At 32.8% G+C, this 13,308-nt stretch overlaps 1 long non-coding RNA gene across 3 annotated transcripts in view; it reads right to left on the bottom strand.

Annotated features, from left to right (window-relative positions):
- Positions 1-13,308, bottom strand: part of LOC141560681 (uncharacterized) — a 75,389-nt gene that overhangs the window by 40,411 nt on the left and 21,670 nt on the right. For 2 of the 3 annotated variants that reach the window (XR_012487779.1, XR_012487778.1), the window contains exon 1: positions 1,895-2,001. The exons of the other annotated variant lie outside the window; for it this stretch is intronic. This is a non-coding gene — a long non-coding RNA (uncharacterized LOC141560681). Of the gene's footprint in view, positions 1-1,894; positions 2,002-13,308 lie in introns of those variants that run through there. 3 annotated transcript variants of the gene reach the window in all.

Genomic DNA, 13,308 nt, shown 5'->3' with positions numbered 1-13,308 from the left:
GCAAAGCTCCAACACGACTATTCAAGCTGGTTATATAAGCAAAAAGGTAGTTCCTACCTTCAAAGATCATGCATTGATCATGCATAATGGGGAAAGACATAAAATGGAGTTGAAAAAAGAGGAAAGTATCCTTCCATGGAGGACTTTAAAATGCCAAATTGAGGAGTTCCTATTTTTAACCTGGAAGCAATAAGGAATCAGAAAAGGCTTTTGAGTAGTTGATGATATAATCTGAATTGGATTATAGGAGGTAAAGCACAGAGAAGATACTAATAGATATTGAGATTATGCAAATAAATATTTTGTTTATGGATGATATGTATTCACTGCATCTTCTTACATCTCCTCCTACCTTTTTAAGTTATAAACTATCAATTAAGATCTATAGCCACAATCCACAGGGAAAAGCAAACACATGCAAGAAATATACCTACTTCTCAGCATAACACCTACCTTACAGGAATGTTGTGGTAATCCAATGAGACAACATGTATATATATATATATATATATATATATATATATAACATAAAATACATAGATTAGTCAAATTCAAAATTGGGACAGAGCAAACTGTATCAAGCCAGAGACTTGAGTTCAAGCTGTGGTTTGGCTGCTATATATATATATATATATATATATATATATATATATATATATATATATATATATATATATATATATATATATATATGACTTTGAGCAAACATGTAACCTCTCTGGATCTCAGGTTCCTCATCTGGGATTAGAATAGATGATCTCAAATAGCCCTTCTAGATATAAATTTATAATACATTAGGACAATGTTTTCTGATTCCTTTGAAAAGAAATTTTCTATAAGCCCAATTATTTTTTCAATTGCTCTCCTAATTTCTGTGAAAAGTCTTTTGTTCACTTGATTTGGCAAACAAACCAGGTGGCTTGTCTTATATAACTTATATTTAAATTCTAAATTGGGAAGCTTTGATTGCATTTGTACAAATCATCCATCATTAAATATGAAATTATTATGCTTCTTTCTTGAATGCCTTCCCCCTCCTCAAAAAAAATGAGAAAAATTTACCTTCAAGCAATACAACATCAATGTCAATAGCTGAGCAATTACATCAACAAACATTCTGTGCTGGCACACCGTTATCTGATATCAGGGCTCTTTGTTCAAACAAAAATATCATGCCAAGAGGCTGAGTCAAATGCATAAACATCAACACATCCTGCAGGCAGCAACTTCTATCAATTTCCAAGAATTAATCAAATGTATGAACCTTCAAAGACAATTCGACCAGGGGTGAAATGCTTCTGAGGTTGTACTAACACCACAAAAATTGCTAATCCAGTCTTCACTTACAATAATCAGGTGAATACCTTTTTCTCTTTGTCAAAAAAAAAAAAAAACTAGATAAATATTTTTAAAGTATTTTACAGGAACTAGCTTAATTTTGAAGGAATCAAAGATTTTAAAAAATCAACTTTAGCCTCAAAAATGGACTTTAGTAATCTTCAGAAGGAAAATGTTTAAACATCATGGATCCATGTTCCTCACCCTTTCTTCATGAATGCTATTTAAGTTAGCATGTTATTTGCTAAATAAGATAGAAATATATGTAAAATAAATGACCAGGAAAGATGAAATGCTGATCTATTTATGTTATTATTGCCTCAGAGATGTAACTTGTGCGGTGCTATTGGGTTTTGCCCAAAGTAATGATCTCTGGGAGGAGAACATGAATTTTCCTTGGCTGGAGTCTTTTCCCCCCATAGTAATCAACATCCTGATTCTGCTCCTCATCGTACTTCTCTCTTTCCCACAAAAAAAAAAAAAAAAAAATTCCTTTTCAAGTACAACTTCACTGCAGTTTAACTATGTTCTATCACTATTTGTTTTTACTACTCACCCATCCCAGTCACTTGACTGTCTTGTTTCAAAGTGAAAAAGTTCCAATCGTTTTTTGAGGTTTTAATGCCCCTAGGGGACTGATGGATGTACAAATCTGAACAAATGAGAGAGCCTTTGGATTTCAATCCCTTTCTCAGTCAACACATTGTAAAATGTAACTGAGGTAAGCTGCCTCCACAGCTGTGCACCTTTACCACTGATTTCATTCGAGCCCCTGAAGCTCACACCACAACCCAATCAGATCCTTCTGTTTCAGTGAGAGAAATGAAACTCAATGAAAGATGGAGAAAAATTCTGTATCAGCTTGCAATCCTCTTATCTTTCCAGTTTCATCAGGAAACTATTAAATCACTCTTTCCTTCAGAATGGAATTCTGGTGAATTCATTTTTTCAGAGTTTGAAGAATTCTGTTTCCATAATAATGATGATGATAACTTTTCTAGACCTAGTGTCATGCTTCACATATTGGCTGTTAAGATTATAACTTTTTAACCATGTGAAATGCTGATATTTACCCCCAAACCACAATTTAAAGAATTGAAATGTGGTTGTAATGTGTTTTTGTTTTTTTTTAATGTAACAAACAGTTCAGCTTTGAAAATACTTTGATCTTCTGATAAAACTGTTATCTGAGGATAGTATGCCCTTCTCAGCTCATTCCACTTTTTGGAATCTATCTGTCCAGCTAGCTGGTACAATGAATAGAGCACTAGACCTGAACTCAGGCGTGAGTTCCAATGTAGCCTCCCACTTATTTCCTGGGTGACCCTGGATAAATAATTTAAATCTGTTTTTCTCAGGTTCCTTAACTATAAAATGAGGATAATAACAGCATCTATCTCTGAGCTATTTTAAGGATCAAATGCAATGACATTTATAAAAATATTTCTGGCACATAGTAGGTACCATGTGCATATTCATTCCCTATCCTTGCCCTCCACCACAACCTCTGTCTATTCCCTCATATTGTCTCTCCTTTCTCTAAAATTGATGATCTGTGAGAATTTACTGTTTTATAAATTCCAATTTTTGTATATCAACTTTTGTAAAGTAAAGAATATAAGAAGTCTCTCATTTTCCTCTACTTTCAATGAAAGAAATATTAAATAGTGTTTGGGTAATAATAATAATAGTTTTATCATTTATAAAGCATTTTGTATATATTATCACATTTGAACCTCAAAAAAACTCTGTGAGATAGAAGCTATTATTGTCTCCAGTTTACAGATGGGAAAACTGAGGTTCAGGAGACAAGCCAGTGGTGGGCCTCTGAAATAGCATTCAAGGCCAGGCCTTCCTGATTCTCAGTCCAGCACTTTTACACAATACCATACTACTTCTGAAGGATGATAAATGGAGCATCTAAGGCAGCATTTAGAGATGCCTTTTAATTGATAAATTGATAAATACACTTTTGTGTATGCATGAAGAAGTACATGTACATCAAGGAACATAATGATAATAGTAATAATAATAGACAAATTTCTAAAGAAATTTTGCAAACATTATTTCATTGGATCCTCACAACAATTTTAGAAGGCAAGAGTTACTATTATTCTCATTTTACATGAGGAAACTGAAGTAAAGTGACTTGTTCAAAGTCACATAGTAGATGTGGGTAGGATTTGGATTAAAATATTTTTGATTCCATGCCCAGAGCTCTGTTCACAAGAAGAATATCTATACATATGAGTCCTTTATAATTTGAAAGCTGTTCTTTTGTTGTTGTTCAGTTATTGAGCCATGTCTACCTCTTCATGATCCCATGGACCGTTGCATGCTAGACTCTTCTTTCTTCTACTCTCTCCCAAAGTCTGTCCAAGCTCATGTTCATTGCCTCCATGACACTATATAAACTTCTCATCCTCTTCTCTCCCCATTCTCCTTTTACTTTCAATCTTTCCCAACACCAGAATCTTTTCCAATGAATTTTGTCCTCTCATCATGAGATCAAAGTATTTAAACTTCAGCTTCAGTATTTGTCCTTCCCAATAAGTAGTCAGAATGAATTTTTTCAAGTATTGACAGATTTTATTTCCTTGATGTCCAAAGGACTTGCAAAAGTCTTCTTCTGCACCATAAATTCTGCATCAATTCTGTGGCACTTGGCTTTACTTAGAATCCAACTCTCACAGTCATGTATTATTATTGGAAAAACCATAGCTTTGAGTATATAAACCACTGTCAGCAAGGTAATATCTCTACTTTTTCTTAGTATACTATATATATTTGCTATAGATTTCTTTCCAAGGAACAAGCATCGTTTAATTTCATTGTAGTAATCACCATCGGTAGTAAACTTTGATCCAAGAATATAAAATCCGATGTTGCTTTCATTTCTTCTCCCGCAGTTTGCCAGGAAGTGATGGAACCAGTTGTCATGATCTTAGTTTTTTTATAATGTTAAGCTTCAAGTCCCATTTTATATTCTCCTCTTTCACCCTCATCAAAAAGCTTCTTAATTCTTCTTCACTTTTTGCCATCAGTGATATCATCCATATATATAAAATTGTTGATATTTCTCCCAGTAAACTTAATTCTAGCTTTTGATTCATCTAGACCAACATGTTACATAATGTACTCTACATATAAGTAGTAAGTAAAGCAATAAATTGTTCCATATTTAGTACTATTACTTACTGGCCCACATATTGGTTCCTCAGGACACAAGTAAGATGAGCTAGTGCTTGCACGTCTTTGAAGATCTATCTTTTTTTTATATATATATAATCTACACAACCAAAGACTTCAGTGTAGTCAATGAAACAGAAGTTAATATATTTTTGGAACTCCTTTGGTTTCTACATAAACCACTGAATGTTAACAATTTGGTCTCTAGTTCCTTTGTCTCTTTGAAAATCACTCTGCTCTTCTGGTAATTCTCAGTTCACATACTCTAAACTTTGGTTGCAAAATCTTAAGTATAACCTTGCTGAATGTGAAACGAGCACATTTATTCAACAGTGTGAACACTCTCTAACATTGCCTTTCTTTAAGATTGGGACACAAACCAATCTACTACTATTGAGTTTTCCAAATTTGTTGGTGTATAACTTTTTAACAACATCACCTTTTAGGATTTTAAATAGCTCAGATGGAATTCCATCAGCTCCACCAGTCTTATTATTAGCAATGCTTTTTAGCGCCCACTTGACTTCATTTTCTGGGATTTGACTATATATTTTTACATAAAATGTCATTTTAATACCATCCATGGGATTTTCTTAACAAAGATATTTTGTCATTTCTTTCTCTTGAGGGGATCACCTTTTCTCTAAACTCTCCACTGCTTGACATAGCTCATAGTTCATTGAGCTATACCAGTCCTTCTGCCATGACAAGGCATTGATCCAGAAAGGGGAAAATTACTTTAGACTTCAATATTATTTTAAATATGTCACAAAATCATAAAACCTTAAGGTAAAAGAGAATATAGCTATTCCGTCCTTTTTTTTTCATCCTGGAAATTTATTTGTCCATTAACCCATTAACAATCATTTATTGTTCAATCAAAACATTATCAATCAGCCATCTCCAGAAAATAAAATATTATAATGTCTTTGATGGCATTATTAAAGATCTATAATCATTTTTGGTAAGGTTTTTTCCAGGTAAAATGGAAAACCCTTCCTGCTGCAATAACATCTCTTTCTAGTGTCTTGTTTAAAGCTAGAACATTATCAGTCTTGTTTAAAGCTAAAATGTGCATGGCATTGGTAAGTACAAATGGACTCATAGTGGGTACCTTCCAGTTAGCTCACTCTCAGCCATTTAAGGAGTTTGGATGTATTTATTAGAATACTAAAAGGCATCATAAATGATAAAGTGATTGTGTTAGAGAAAAGATCATTATGATTATTAGTCTGGTTTCAAATAAAGTTGATAAGCAGCCTGGGAATAATTTGTGGCATTGTCCCAGGCAAACACATTACTGAAATGATAAAAATGATGTATTGCTATTTTAATTGCCCATGTATGTGTCCTTTGAGAAAAGATTCCTAATTCTGACAGTTCACCTACCTTTAGATAGAATTTATTAGCAAGTGTAGCATAAATTCATCTGCAGGAAGGGTGAAAGAGGAAGGGCACAGAGGATAAGAAGGAACACATATTGAAAGTCCTTCCATGTATACAAGATATTAAGTGCCTATCAGAGAACTCTTAGAAAGACTTTAACTTTGCCTTAAAACTTTTTTATCTTCCCAATTTTATTGTATTTTACAATTGTGAACCATCACACTGCCTGTCTCTCTCTCTCTCTTTTTTCTTTTTGACAAAGTACTTGGACATTAAGTGACTTACCCATGATCACACAGCTAGCATTTATCTCTTAATACATGACCATCTTTTTCGATTCATATATGTTCTCAAAAAAAAACACTCTTTTTGGGATATGGGAAATTATATCACTAATAGCTCTTTGCAGTTTCTCAAATGTGATCCAGTCTTTCCCCTCCTACTCTAATCTAGGTATGGGTCATTGCTCATCTATGGCATGCTACATGCTGTCATGATACAAGCTGAATGAGCTGTCTATCCAAATGTGCATACTAATCTAGATAAAATATATTTTTCATTCACCACTTTTGTCCAAGGTAGATAATTAGTCCAATTTCATGTCAATGCTATGTGTTTAATTGAAGAGGTTTTAGAATGTTTCAGGATTTGATGAATTTAGAAATCATCATTATTGAATAGGAGAAAACATTTCTTTTTCTCTTTCATGATCCTAGTGAATACCTTTAGAGAAGATGTGGCTTCACATTTAATACATTAAAGAATGACATGTATCACCTTATTTAAATGACTTAAAACACATATATTACAATGTTCTGGTTGGTATAAACCTCACATTGTAGATTCTTTGACTATTTATGGAGAAAATTGTTTTTAAAATATTCCTCAAGAGAATGAAGTGATAACACCATGACTAAACATGATTACGAAAAGAGATTTTTTTAAAAAGAAAAATGACTTATATGTACAAAAATATTCATAGCAGCTCTGTCCTTAAGGCAAAAAAAATGAAAATTGATGGGATGCCCATCATTTGAGGAATAGTTCAATAAACTGTGATATGGGTTTGTGATGAAATATTATTGTTCTATGGGAAATGAAGAACAGGATGCTTACAGAAAAAAAATAACAACAACCTGGAAAGTCCTCCATGAACATAAGCAAAATGAAATGTATTGTGTAGAAAGTAATAGCAATGTTCTGAGACGACTAGCTGTAAATGACTTTGCTATTCTCAGTAGTACAATCATCTCCGACTACTCTAAAGGAGTTATGATGAAAAATCCTAAGCAAACCCACGGAAGGAATTGCTTGTGTCTGAATACAGATTGAAGCATTCTCTCTTTCTCTCTATTGCTCTCTTTTTTCTAAACTGATTTTTTCTTGAGGATTTGTATTTTCATTAGGGTGGGAGACCTATATTTTCTTTTATAATTTGACTTTCATGGAAATGTTTTGCATAATTTCATTAATATCTTAATTGTGGGGGGGGATATGGGGGAGAACCTAAACAACACTTTTAAAAACAAATGTAAAATAATTTGTTTTGAATATAACTGAGGGAAAAATTAAATCAATCAATAAAATCAAATGATAATTTTGGTAAAGAATTAACTTTTGTAGGTATCCCAAAAAAGAGAATGAAGTGAAAATAGTGACATAAATCCTTGAATGTACAAGTCATTCAAAAGAAGAATATAGTAAAACTGAATCAAGGGTAAAGCTTTCTGTGTGCCTGCAGAGGGTTGAACAGCAGTGAAAAGTCAAAGATAATTTCAGGATGATGAACATATACTTAAATCTCCCAAAAACCTGTACATGAAGAGATTGACCCCAAATACATACTGAATAATTCACAGCAGTCAATTTCATTTGTTTTGTACTATAGAGATAGCCACAGTGTACTCTTATCATGAAATAGCAAAATATTTTAATGTATCAAAAATTACTAATGTGTTTATACTATAAACTTGGAGGGGGGAAATTTCATTGTGTCATGGATAAAACACTTTATTTCCACAAATCTTGCTTTTGGAAAAGAAAAATCCACAGAAAAAGTAGTGAGCTAAATATTTTAATGATTCCTTTACTCTAATCCTAGCAACTGGAGGGGGGAGGGAGAATTTTGAAAGATCATCAAATACATTCTATTTTCAGATAGTATCATATTGCATCTATCTCAGACAGATGAGAATATCTTTATTTTAAAGCTCTCCAAAGGAGATTCTAAAACTTTATTTGGGAATCTATTTTAATATTCAAAACTCACAATCAAAATTTTACATTTTCTCTTCTTTTACATTTTCTCATCTACATTTTTTTTTGCTACATTGCTTATAGTCATTAAATTGAAAGTGCAAGCAGAAAGAAAAGTGGAGTCAAGGTCCACTTTTGATTTATATATTTACTCTTTCTATTCAATGTAGTGAACTTCCATCCCTCAACATCATTTATGAACACTGAATCACCTCCTTCTTGGAGTTAAGCCATTGGAATTGAAATGGATCTGGAAATTTAGGTGTGATAATGTTGATATTAAATAGTGAAGTCAAGAAAAATGATTCTAGAATACCTAAAAAAGTTTATTTTCTGAGGTAAAGAGAACGCAGAGAGTAGAAGAGTGTGATCACATGAGGAAAGCCATGGACTCAAAGATTTCTCAAGAACTTGTGGGATCGAGAAAAAAAAATTCTGATAACTCTAAAACCAAGGGAGTCTACAGGAACTGGCAAAGAACTGAGATTCTAGGAAAGGGAAAATTTGATTCAGGCGACTTTTATAAGCAGACAGGAGAGATTTAACTTTTGGATACCTATGAGAAGAACCATTTCTAAAGAGTGTGTGGTATAGGAGAAAATAATATTAAATTTAGAATTAGACATTTTCTGATTTGAATTTAGTATCTGCTCCATAACTAGCTTTATCACCTGGAATTAGTTTATCCCATGAACCTTAGATTCTTTAACTATGGCTAGGATGAGGGAAGGAGTGGGAAAGTAAACAGGATACATTTTGAAGTTTAATCTACAATATTAATTTTCTCCATTATTTTCTTGAGTCCAGATAATTAACAAAGGGAAAAATCAAATCCTGCTATGTAGTATTTGCTGATTTCTGAGGTGTAAATCCTCTGAAAATTTGAAAATTGGCTCTCCCTAGCCAAATCAATCTGGCTCCAAAACACCACTACCTTGAAGTGTCTGATGCTCAAAATGTGTTTTGCTTTTCTAACACTAGAGAAAACAAGAACATTTAGGATTTAGATTCTAGAATTTACATGAGATTTTTGAGGGCTACCCTTCAAAATTCTAATTCAAGAATTCTAATCTTTGACCTTAAAAGCCTGATGCATTACAAATGGGCAATGAGAAAATCTCTCCTTAAAAACCTTGGGAAAGAGTATGGAATATAATCTTGCACCAAATATTACATGAGGGATTTGCCATATAAAGGCACATTTTCTAAAGCATATCCTTAACTTTTTTTTGTTTGTTTAATCGGCCCCCTTGGCAGTCTGGTGAAGCCTGTGGACCCTGCCTCAGAATCATGTTTTTAAAAGCATAAAATAAAATACTTAGCATTACAAAGAAAGTAAATAATATTGAAATATAGTTATCCTTGAGTTCTAAGTTCATGAAGATTCTGAAATCTACCCATGGATCCCTTGATTGTCCAAAGAAGTTAGATTAGAAATCCCCATGATAAAATCACAAAAGAATAATTCTATGGCATATAGTATAGGGACAATGAATTGTAATTTCCATGTTTACAGCATATTCACTGCCCAGTAAATCTCATCTGTCAACTTGCTAATGGTACCCCAAACAAAAGACTGAGGGATGCCTGAATCTGAATTTGTAGATTGAGTATTTTTTTATTGGGATATCATTTTGTCAGTGTTCTGCATTACAATGTAGGGCAGAAAGTAAAATATGATAAAGGAGCCTTCCTCCTTTATCTCCTTTATCACTGTCCTTTGAAATGTCTTTCCTATGTTCATTGATAGATACTTTCCCTCCCTATAATATTCCCCAAACAAAATGGCCCCATTTGAGCATAGTGAACACAAGATGAAGTTGCTTCCTATCTGACCTCTAGATGAAAGAGAACTGGAAAAATAGCATTCATTCAAAGATTCTGCACAATTGGCAACTCTGTCAGCAAGATTGGACAGAATTATCATGACTACCACTAATGAAAAAAGGTATCATATACAATGGTGTGAGAATTATTTGGAATAAGGTTTCGTTTTGTGACAGTAATAGTCATAAATGGATGGATCTACTGAAACTAGGCTGATTCAGAAAGCCTGACTTTGCAGCTGATTGTTAGATTTTGTGCCACCCATTTATCTTTCATTTCTCTCTTTTGTTGTATTTTAAATTCTTTTGTTTTGTAAGGATGGATATTACTCCAAAGAAATATGTAAACATTTTAAGTAATTTACTTCAGGGACAAAAATATCACAGATTCTGTTGATGGAGATGGGGAAAAGATGAATGTTTCAAGGATCATTCAAGTTCACAATAAACCAGGATCAATTGCATCAAAGTACAATGTAAAATTATTGTTGCAAAATAGTTTAATTAGTAAAAAGTAAATAAACAAACAAACTTTTAGAGAGATCTTATAGCTGAAGCAGTTGTTACTAATTTCTATATCACATATAGAAATTATACTAATAGTATATATACTATAATATAAATAATATAATTTATAATATTTATAAATATATACTAATTTCTATATGATATATTTTCTTCTTGAAATTGGATTAATAATAACAATGCCAGGGTTTTTTTCCCCTGAGGCAACTAGGGTTAAGTGACTTGCCCACAGTTTCACAGTATTAAATATCTAAGGCTGGATTTGAATTCTAGTCCTCCTGACTTCAGGGCTGGTGCTCTATCCACTGCACCATCTAGCTGCCCCAACAATACCAATTTTAAAAAATATAGCCAACCCATATTATGAAAACAAAATATTTGTTATGAGAAAGAAAATTGAAAGACTGGAGTACTGAAGATTGAAAGGTCATTTTTATTGATGAAACTCGTTTTTTACATAAGACATTATCAGAAGAAATCCAGGTGAGTCTGTAACATCTGAGCATCCTTTGACACTGAAACACTGACAAAAATATCTTGGGGATTTTTTACTTCTTGTCAGCCTGGAAGTCCTATCTCCACTGAATGAATTAGAATATAGTAATATACTAAGTAACAGTAAAATTCTAGAATTACAGAAATTTTGAAATGGAGATAGAATTTTAATCATACCATTTTGAAAAGATAAAAAATTTATCCAAGGCATGGAGATCAACATGTTTAAATGGTCAGACGTCCTTTTGATTAAACCCATTGAAAATCTATGTGCTATAATCAAGAATAGTCTAGAAAAAAATGCAATGCTTGTTAAAGGTATTCTTAACACCCAATGTGATTTGTAGTTTCATGATGAAGAATTAAAGAATGTGTGTTGAAATTTGGGGTACTCAATTTCAATATTTTTATTGTAAGGAAAAAAAGTGGTTGCAGCAAAAAAAGACAAAATTGCATGGTAAAGTTTTTCTTTAATATAAAAAGTTATGTTTATTATTTATTGATAAATTTAATTATTTTATTTTTATCAGATGATTTGCATATCATTGTACTTACCCCATCACCACTGCAACCATCACAAAAATGAAATGCCCCCAAATCTTGTGAATCTATGAAAATCTTGCAGTCATTCAGGCAAGAAATAATGAGGGGCTGGATCTGGTTGATAGAACTGTCTAAAAGATGTTTAAACTTTGTGTAAAAAGTGACACAAAAGACTCTAGCACATTTTGGGGGGGAGATGGGAAGGTCTAATTTCTTAGGATTGTTCCCCCACCTGCAAAAAATCTGAGGAATCACAAACAAGGATTTATTAAGCACTTCCTACATTCCAAGCATTGTGTTGTGTACTAGAGATACAAAGACCAAAACAAAATCTTTAGTGTAAATATTTTTTTAAATTCTTTTTTTTTTTTTTTTTTTTTTTTTTTTTTTTTTTTTAGTCTGAATATAAGCCATGTTTTCCCCTGTATCTTGTACACAAAGTTTGGTTTGGCTATTAATACTCAAATTACATTCAAATAAGAAATTGCATTTGTGACTTCAACAATTAGGAAGCTTCCTCCAATAATACAGATTTCAGCCCTTTCTTACCTGCTTAATTTTTAAACCTTTTTTCTATGTTTTTTTTTTTCCAAAGGGGATCTATGCACTATGCTTGAAGTTTTCCTTGATTTCTCTTAACATTACAAGGATAATAGATTATATTATCTCATTTAAATCCCTACTAACTCTGAAGTAGAAAGTAGAAGTAATTATTTATTAAAGTTGTGACTTGCTCATGATTACATAACTAGTAAATATTGGAGGTATGATTTGAGACCATACTGTCCTGGTTCTACCCATTTTATATGATCATTTTATAAAATTTTTATTTTTATTTGTGTGTGTGTGTGTGTGTGTGTGTGTGTATCTTTTGTCTCTTGGAAATTCAAATTCATCAACTTTTAGCAAGTACTTATGCCTACAAACAGCCATGGCACAGTGGACTGAGATCTGTTCTCAAAAACAAGAAGACTTGAGTTTAAATTCTGCCTCTGACACAATTTGGCTGTTTGAATCTTGACAAATGGCTACATTTCTCAGTATCCTAAGCAGCTTTTTAAATGTCTAAATTTCAGAGATTGCTCCATATATATATTGGTAGAAAAAGTACTTCATTGGGAATTCCCTATATTAATGAAATTACAGAGCAAATAAAAATAAGTGTGAGACACTTTGCTAGATGCTAGCGGTACAAAAAGAAAAACAAAGAAGTCTCTGTCCTCAAGAGGATCAAAGATATCATACTGTTGCGGGCTGTCGTCTCCAGAAGCTGCTGGATCGCTCTCTGGGAAGAGATCTGCTGTGTCTACTCAAATCTCTCAGACAGATTCTTCTTCCTGTAACGATACCTTTTTCTGTGGCAGCTTATATTTGGGGCCAATACAGTAATTACTCAGTTTCTTCTTCATTGATAATGTTCAAGCCAAATCTGTATGTTTCTCCTCAGAGAAACATGATAATGGATCTTCAAATATTTGAAGAGCTTTTGCATTGAAAAAGAATTGAACTGATTCTACATGGCTTCCAAAATCAGAATTAGAAGTAGTGAGTGGAGTTGCAGAAGAGCAGATTTGGCTTACCGTAAAGAAATATTTCCTAATACGAAGAGATGTCCAAAAAGTAAAATAGGCTGCCTGGAAATCTGTGATTTCCTCATCTCTGGAGGTAACTTGACAGGAATGTTGTAGTGAAGAGCCCATTACAAGTATAGGTTAAACTAGAGATTTCTATTCTACCTTCCAATTCTAAG

Source organism: Sminthopsis crassicaudata, chromosome 3, assembly GCF_048593235.1.
Source record: "Sminthopsis crassicaudata isolate SCR6 chromosome 3, ASM4859323v1, whole genome shotgun sequence".
In the NCBI taxonomy this organism is placed as follows: Eukaryota; Metazoa; Chordata; class Mammalia; order Dasyuromorphia; family Dasyuridae; genus Sminthopsis; species Sminthopsis crassicaudata.
Note: the sequence above shows the minus strand (reverse complement) of the source record. Positions and strands in the feature narration are given on the sequence as shown.